Source organism: Pteropus vampyrus, unplaced genomic scaffold, assembly GCF_000151845.1.
Source record: "Pteropus vampyrus isolate Shadow unplaced genomic scaffold, Pvam_2.0 Scaffold193, whole genome shotgun sequence".
NCBI classification, from domain to species: domain Eukaryota; kingdom Metazoa; phylum Chordata; class Mammalia; order Chiroptera; family Pteropodidae; genus Pteropus; species Pteropus vampyrus.
The window spans coordinates 1,746,329-1,755,656 of record NW_011888974.1 but is presented as its reverse complement, the minus strand read 5'-3'; positions in this window follow the sequence as shown (position 1 = coordinate 1,755,656).

Sequence of the window (9,328 nt, the reverse complement as noted above, 5' to 3'; positions counted from 1 at the left end):
CATAAAGAAGATTATTGCTGTGGCCCCAGTTTTAGGCTTCTTATATCCAGAAACCACTACCACCAACAGGTTTGATGAGTGCAGTAGCCCTCAGGATGGGGCACACTGTGTCCACCTAAGGGACTGAATATGTAACTCCTGCACCAGGTCCTCAAGAAAGCAGTGGGGAAATTCATGACTCAGATCTCTGATACTCCCTCCCACCTTTTCAACGCCTTGTTGAACACCCAAAATCCAGTCTCACCTGGGTATCCCAGTGAAGCTTCAAACTTTGACTGCATCCTTACTCCCTGCTCTGTAAAGCCAGAACTCATAACATTGAGTTCTCTCTCTTTAATAATAGCATCCCCAAGGCAGGAAATAGGCATCTTTTGCTTTTTCCCATTGAACCAGTAACTGAGTCCTATGGATTCTATCTCCAGGATCCCCTTTTCACCTTTCCTGCTGCCCCTGCCCTAGTTCAGGTCCACCTGGGTTCACTGGATGATTTCAGCAATTCTGACTGTGCACGACACCTCCAGTTTCTTGTACACCCACTGCCTGGAAAACCTCATGTACTACTGTGCTCACTGCCCTCCTTCCTGTCCCTTTACCCTTCCTCCTCAAAGCACACTCTAACTAGCCAGCTGGGAAAAAAAAAAAAGTAGGTTGTATACACAATTTACACTTTCGCTAATATAAATTCCTGACAGATAAAAGATTTCAATGATTTTTAAAAAAGAAGAAAAATGAAAAGTCCAACTAGAAACCATAGGAGAATTTGCATTAATCTCTAAGAGACTTTTCTGAGTTATGACACAAACCCCGGAAACCATAAATGAGAAGATTGAGAAATCTGCCTACATAAAAATTGAAACTTGATTGTGACAAAAACCTACAGGCACAGTCAAGAAACAAATGACATACTAGGAAAAAATATTTGCAATTATTAATAGTAAAAGGGCTAGTCTTTCTAATAAAAAGCCCCTACTAATTAAGAAGAAAAGGCCTGATTAACATAAATGAGCAAAAGATATGAATCATTAGTTCACAGAAAAAGAAATCCAAATGGCTCTTAACCATGTGAAAAGTTTTTCCACTTGCACATAAAAGAAATGCAAATTAAAATTTGGCTGCGATACCATTTTTCACCTCTGATGATGACAAAAATCTAAAAGTTTGATGACACACTGTCGGTGAAGCTATGTGGAAACAGATACTGACATTTATTGTTGCTACATCCATACATGAATATCATCCAGGTATAAAAAAGACAAATGAGAAAGTTCATTGCTGATACAGAAGAATCTCGGAGATAAATCAATAAAAGAAAAATGCAAGGTGATGAACAGTAAGTGGGGAAAGTAGAGGAAGAATGTACCTACTGAATATAGATGTTTGGCTTATGTGCATGACCTCTCTGGAAAGAAAAAAAACCGGTAACATTGGTTGTTTCCAGAGGAGAATTGGGACCAGGGGAAGGGAGGCATCACTGTGTGCCCTTTGTATCTCTCATATTTTGTGCCTTATGAATGTTTTACCTATTCCAAGTCGAATTCATAAATACTTTTTTTAATACCCAAATAACTTTGTCATTGACCAAGTGACAAGGCTTCCAATAGCTAAATAATGACTAGACACTTCATTTTTTTTAAATCAAAATTATACATATGTGAAGTTACAGACAACTGTTTTCTGCCAGCTACCCTTCATTTCTCCTCGTTGCCCAGAAAGAATCACTTCTTACTTTGTATGGTCCTTATTTCCATGCTGGTAAATAAATATTTTTGTGGCTGGCTGTTGTCTTGTATTTTAGGTGTTACATTTTGAATCCTGCTGATGATGAGTTGGGTCATTAAAACCACAGCCTGCCTCCCCTGCCCACACATTTCAAGATAATTATTTATATACCTCCTTTACTTCCTCTGTTAATCATCTTTATAATTGAATAAGCCTGGGACCTTCATTTCTCTGTCCGTCCAGTGCTGGCAGTAGCTCATCGCGCTATACAATGAAGCTATCAGCCTACTTGCCCTTCCCTTTGTGCCCCCTACCTCTGCTCCGAACTTCAGTTGTATGAACCTGGACGTTATTATTATTGAGCTTAATACATTACATTCTACATGTGTGTTCTTTGTTTTGTCTGTCACTTGGCCTAAAAGCTAAGTCAACAAGCAGCATCGGCATTGTTCTAATGGTCTCTTCCTGTGCAGCTGTTCCTGTGCAGCTGTGGTTCATTTTTTTTTTTCTTTTCTGACACAATTTAAAGGAAACAGATCCTTGGTCTCTCCATAGATCTGATATATCAAGCTTTCTCAAGATACCTCCAGGGTTCTCAGACAGACCTCTGCCCCTATCCAGATTAGCTACTATCAAGGATGAAGGCTAAATTCCTGTCTGGGTTTTAGGTCTCACAGCAGGAATACAATCAAAGTTTGTGGAATGAATGGATCTTCTTAGCCTGGGACATAAGAACACTTAAAATCTGGCCCCAACCTGCCTTTCCAGCTTGACCTTTATAAATTTCCTCCACAGACTCTACATTCTAGCAACACTGGATGAATCCTCATACATGCTGTGCCTTTTGATTCCTCTGAGCCATCAAAAATGTTGTTCTTTTCCATGTTTATATGTTCATATCTTACCAATACTCCTACTCCCAGAAAGCTGTCCCAATCACTCTGGAAGTGAAGGCCCCCTCACTACTGTCCAGCCCTCCAAGGCTTAGAGTATTTCCTACTTTCAATTATATCTCCAGAATATGGGTCTCTGGTTGATCTAAAGTCCCTCCAGGGCAAGTCTGTGTCAGAGGCCTCCTCTCTCTGTCTCTCTACCCACTAAGTCCTGCTAAATGGGGTGAGAGGGAGCTAGGGAACTAGACTATGGTCACTGTAAGACAAGGACTTTGTGGCCTGTCCAGGACGCTGCTTCGTTGATTAGGGGGGCTATCTTCACTGAAATGGAAGGGTTATTCAAGTTTAAGTGCAGGTGCTGCTGCCTGAAGGACTTATCAGGAAGGTGTGATCTTCTAAGGGAGAGATGGAAGGCCACCAGGATAGTAGGCCTTTCTCTGCTGTAGATAGTCCAGTTCCACCCCCATACTCCACCTCCAAGATTCTGAATGTGAATAACCAGAAAACTCAGGGCACCTACAGCAGTCTCCTTCAGCTGGGGAACTGAGGGGCCAGAAGCTGATCCCTAAAGCAAATTTCTTTCCCCAGGAGAAGCCTTTAAACTTGTAGCATCCCATGAGGCTAAAGGAGGCATCACTCTGTATCAGGACCTTTTGATCACCATGATCCCTGAAAGCTTTCCTTGTTCGATAGAACCAAACGTTTCCTGAGCACTTGTAATGGGCTCCCATTTGATATGGGATAGAGGGAAGGGACTAACTACCATTTATTGAGCGCCAACTAGATCCTAAGTACTGTACTAAACATTCTACAACACACATTACTACAAATCATCTCTCAGGAGTACACACTATTATCCCCATTTGATAGATGCAGAAACAGAGGCTCAGGGAGGTAAAGAGATTTATCTCGAGGTCCCCGAGACTACAGATTCTGCCCTACATCAGAATCATCACAGGGCCTGTTAAAACTACCCCTACCCCTCAGCCATTCAATCAGAATTTCTGGAGGCAAGGCAGAAATTGAAATTTTAAATAAGCTTCATTCTTATCCACACTGGAAAATGAGAACCACTCCCTTTATTGGGTTAACTTGGCCAGAACTGGAGGGGTGGGGGGCGGAATGGGCAGGTATCCACAGCATAGCTCGAATTGATCCAAATACAAAGGCAGATAAAGTGGAGGGGGCACTTGCCGTGGAGGGGGCACTTGCCGTGAAGGGTGAAGCCCAGAGGATGACCAACTTGGAGCCCCAGAGTGCTAAAAAAATTTCCAGACCTTTCTCCCTGCCTCCATGCCACCCCCACACCCCAAGGTCCCTCTAACTCCATTCAAAGTTCAACAATTTCAAAGAGGCAGCCCTGAAATGAAAGAACAAACATGGCCTTTGGCAACAGCAGATTGGCTTTCCAATCTGGAAGCAGCCAAGGCCCAAACAGCTGTGTGGCCTTGGACGGGTCCTCTGAGCCCTTGTAACATGGTCCACAGGATTAAAAGAGTTCGTGTGTGTGAAGTGACCAAGTACACAGTGGTTCTCAGGGACCAGGATTCCTTCCTGTTAACTACCCCCTCCAACACTTCCACTTCCCTTTGTTCCCTTAGCTGTTATACAATCAAAATTTAAATCCTTCCTGGGTTTGCAGGCAGGAGCCTAGGGCAAGTTGCAGAGCAAACGGGAAGGTGTTCCCTTAAGGGGGATTTGAAAGCCTCCCTCTCCCTCCCTGCTCCCCTCCACATTGTTATTCACGTGCTGCTAGGCCAAGACCTTTGCCTCTCCTTCCAATGCAAAGAGCCCTTATGTTACCCAAATTGCTTGGCTGCTTCCAGCTGTTGTCATGGCAACCAGAACTTGCGGACAACCATTTCGAAAGGGTCTCTGAGGAGTAGCCTGCATGTATTGAGAGCATCTACTATGTGCCTGCGCTGAGCAGTCACTTAGCAGAAATGGAAGCTGGTTTGAGTTGGTTCCTGGCCTTGAGGGACTGGCGGTCCCCTGACCAACTCATTTTCAAGCGCCTACTGATCTAGTTCAGTGATTCTCAAAGTGGGGTCCCCAAACCAGTAGCATCAGCATTACCAGGGAATTTGTTAGAAATGGCAAATTTCAGGCCCCATCCCAAGCAGACTGAATCGGAAACTCTGGGGGAGGGCGGTCCTGAAATCCGTTTTAGCAAAAGCTTGCCAGGTGATGCTGATGCAGGCTGAAGTTTGACAGCCATGGATGTAACTGAAAATTTCACGTAACCCCAAAAGATGGGGACTAGCGTTCCCATATTACAGAGGAAACTGAGGTTCTGTCCCACTCTGGTGTGGTGCCTAGCTGACAGCTTACAAAGGGGTTAGACTCTCAGATCCCTCCCTAGTCTATACCTCTGCAGCACCTGTGGTGAGATAATGAAGAGATATTCTTCCTGGGCCCCACCTGGCGTCACCTAGGCTCATGGAGCTATCTTACACAGCATCTGGCAGGGTCAGAGGCTGAGCTAGAACTGAGACAAAGTTTTCCCAGCTCACCTTGCACCTCTGAGTATAGCGACAGAGGCAGGGCAAAACAAAAGCCTCACGATAGAGCAGAGAAGATGTGGGAGTCAAGTGACAACCACCTGTCCTAAATGTGGTGACCCTAAGCAGACATAATGCCCCCCAGTGGAGGCCTTCCAGGTTTCCAAGCCCCTTCCTACCCAATCCTGAGACCTTCTCTCCTGTGTTCACTCACCTACATGCTAGGTTAGTCTTTTTCTAAGCTTCTGACCCCACAGACACTCGGGGTCCCATCTTACACAGCATCTGTCTGAACAAGACACCTCCCCAAATTTAGAATCTCCTCTTTGGCAACTGATGGCTTCCAACCTCTTTTTGTACACATCCAGTGACCGGGCACTCACTGTCTTTTGGGGCAGCCCACTGTCTATGAAATCTCCGTCTGGCTTAAATTTCCCTTTGTATGAGCTGATATACATTCCCATGTGATTTCCACATTTGACAATATGAGTTAGTCTAATCTACCTTAACAGAGATTACGGGCTTATTTTTCTAAGTGTGATATGAAGTAAGAATATCTATGCCAATCATTTTCTGATGACACTACCACCCACCTTTGCAAATAAACAAAACAGGTAGAACATACCAACCCCTTGACCTCAAGGACAGCAGGAACAAGACTGGGGTGGGAGGAAGGACAGGAGAAGGTGGAAGGAAAGACAACTGACTTGGAGCCTCCATCCTGCCACTTACTCCCTGAGAGACCCTGGCGGGACCAGAGCAGGCTTTGCAGGGACCAATGCTTTTTGAGGCTCTTTCTTTTTCTCTTCTCTCTCTCTCTCTCTCACTCTTTCTCTCCCTCTCTCCCCCCTTTCTTTCTTTCTCTTTCTTTCTTTCTTTCTTTCTTTCTTTCTTTCTTTCTTTCTTTCTTTCTTTCTTTCTTTCTTTCTTTCTTCCTTCCTTCCTTCCTTCCTTCCTTCCTTCCTTCCTTCCTTCCTTCCTTCCTTCCTTCCTTCCTTCCTTCCTTCCTTCCTTCCTTCCTTCCTTTCCTTCTTTCTTTCTTCTTTCCTCTTCCCTCCCTCCTTTCTTCTTTCCTTCCTTCTTTCCTTTCTTTCTTCTCCCATGGGTCTTCTTTCAAAAAAAATATGAGATTATAAGTACAATTATCCAGAAGTTGTTTCATTTTGTTGAATAAAGTCACAGATGGATGGTTTGTAATGACAGAAAAGTTAAAACTCTTTCATAGTGTTTTCAGTTATAAATTTCTTATATATTACTGTTTTCTGTAAACGGAGATCCTGGAGCTTAAGCAACTTGAGCTTCACGGAAATCTTCCTCAGACTCTGGGCAAGTTGTCACCTGCTCTGGGCCTCAGTTTCTCATCTGTAAATGGGAGTGAACCTACTTAATTTCTGAAGTTGGTTTAAAGATTCAACAAGCTAAATGAAGGGGAAAACATCTACCGAGATGTTATTATATTTCCCAATTTCTAAAGATGAATGCTTAGAATCTGGGTATGAAGGAAACAGGTGGAATGTTCCTAAGGCAAAGGAAAGAGGTCCAGAAAAGCATCTCAGCTTAGCATTCTGCATGTGGGAGGCCTCGGCAAAAGCTCGATGAGAGGACCAGTGAGATGGGCAGACCAGCTCTCTAGAGAAAGGCAATGGAAAATCCTCTTGTTACCAACCACAATTTTTGGTTTTCAGGATTATTTTCCATAAGATTCTTTCCAAAGTAGCCCTGGGTACATTTCTGGAGGAGGAGCTTTGACCACGTTTGGGTTCAAAGAGAATTTTCACCCCAGAATTAGCTCTCCGGGACCTGTGAGAAACCATTTGCTTCTGGGAGGTTGTGTTCCACACAAGGAAGGAAACCCAATCAGGCCTCTCAAGCAGATTTGTGGGAACGATAACAGGATTACTTTAATTATTTTGGCGCCACTGGCTCTGCCAAGAGAAAAAAAGATGATGCTGTAGCCCAGTAAATTCAAACACCTCTAGCCTCATTCCCAGGATGTGTTTTTCAAGAGGGATTAGTGTTTCTCATGAAAAGGAAGGAGCCCTATAAATTTCATCCTTCTCTGCACTACCCAGCTTGCACGTGGCTGTCCACACTCTCGGTTTGAAGAAAGTGTCAAGGTCATCCTCCTCTCCTTTTTTAAAGTTTCCAGAAGACACCCTGGCCTAAGCCAGGTATGTTGAGTTGCAGTCTCTAGTTTTAGATGGCTGTCGGTACCCACCCCAGAGAGTCTAGGAGCCTCCCAGGCTGCAAGTGGCACCCCCATTCATCTCTGTAGGCCTGCTTGCAGAGAGACTCAGTCCCTGCAGCCCTTCCCAGTCATCCAGACCAGTGGCTTCCGAACTTCATTAGGCAGAGGAATCCCCAGGCATTAGACCAGGGAACTTCATTCAGGAAGCCAGGGCCCAGGAATCTGTGCAAATTTTCACAAGCATTTTTACCCTGCAGGTAGTCCAGGAAGTACAGAGCTAGAGAAATTAGAGTGACTCTCCAGGGATTCAGCCCTACTCCCTGCAGCTGAGCCCTTACTGCCCACTCAGGCCCACTGGTATCATGCAGCAAGCACTGCCTTTGATAAGCCAGTCCTGTGCTTTTCTAGCTGTGTGGCCTTGGGCACTCCATTCCACTTCTCTCAGCCAAAAAGGTCTTCCTGGTCTCCCTCCAGGAAAGAGAGAAGGTGACCATGAAGATCTGTGTCCAGTAAGGCCCTGAAAAATTCCCCACAGTTGCCGGTCCTTGGCTTGGGGACTCAGGGCTAGAAATCAGAAATGGCTACAGGATGGGATGAGGATGAGAGCAGGTGAGATGGAAGGTGGAGGAACGAGGGGCACTAACATCTAGTTCCACCACAAACTTAAATCTGAGATGGTCAGCAAAGAAGAAGCTTCAAGATCATCACATGCAACCTCCTCATTTTATAGACAAGAAAACTCAGTCCAGAGAGGTTGAAACACTTGCCCAATGTCACACAGAAAACCGATGGCAGGGCTGGGACTAGAACCTTTGGTTCAGCATCCCTATCCAGGACTTTCCCTAATATACCACCAGGCCTGGGCACAGGTGAAAGATAGGCTCCACACCAGTTCCTTTCTTCCCCTCCTCCTACTCCCAGACTAGGTTGGGATGGAAGGCACGGCAGAGCCCTGCCAGCTACTCCATCCTCAGCTGCCCTCAGGTTTCAGTTCCAGTTGGCCTGACCAGTATAGGCAGACTTGTTTCTGAGCCAGTCTTCCCTCAGAGAGGCAAGGAGGAGAGGGGCAGCTAGACAGCTACCTTCTAGAGCTCAGTCTATGGCCCCTATCTCTCCATCCTTCTCTGTCCCCACGCTGAGGAGGTACCCACCTAGGCAGCTGGGCGTGCAGGTGCTCCTGGCAGGTCCTGTGCTGAGATCCGTCCTGTCTCCCCGCAGCTCGAGCCCCATGGTGGCCTTTTATGGATCAAGGAGGTGTGGTATGAGGGATTAGGGGTGTAGCCCAGGGTATCTGTATCTGAAAAACATCTCCATCCTGAGTGCACCTGCCAGGCACTGAAGGCAGCAGGCTGAGGCCAAAGCTGGTTCCAGAATAATCTGTACCATGGCTGAGGCCCTCATACCTCACAAAATAGCACAGAAGCCCCACGAGGCCAAGCCCAGGCTTCCCATGGGGCTGAGAGCAGGGCCCAGGGGAGTGAGGCCCATTTGGGACAAATGACCTCCCTAACTCCCTACAGTCCTCTCTTATGGGGCTCAGGTTTCTGCATCTGGAGCCAAACAGATATGACAGCTCCCACCTATTCTGGGACCTTGCCATCTCCAAGCCTCAGTTTCATCTCTAAGATAGAAATAATTACAATACTCACTTAATAGGATTGATATGGGACCTATCATGTAGGTATTCAATGACTATTTAAATAAAAAAGTGAATGAATGAATGAGTGAATGAATGAACACAAAGGTAACTAGGATGAGGAGAGGTCTGAAAACCAGTCCAAATATACTGTAGCAACCTTATTTCCTCACTCTACCTGATCCAGACATGCCTACTTCCATAAATGAATGTTCCCCCGTTTTGCTCTCACTGTCAAGGTGTGACTCCCTCCCATTCCTACCGGTTGACTCTCAGGGGACTCTGTGCCCAGGTAATCTCAATGGCAACTGGCTTAAGAGTGACACATGACCGAATTCTGGCCAGTGAAACAGGAGGAGGCCATAGGGAAAGGGTTCTTGGCTCTCAAGAG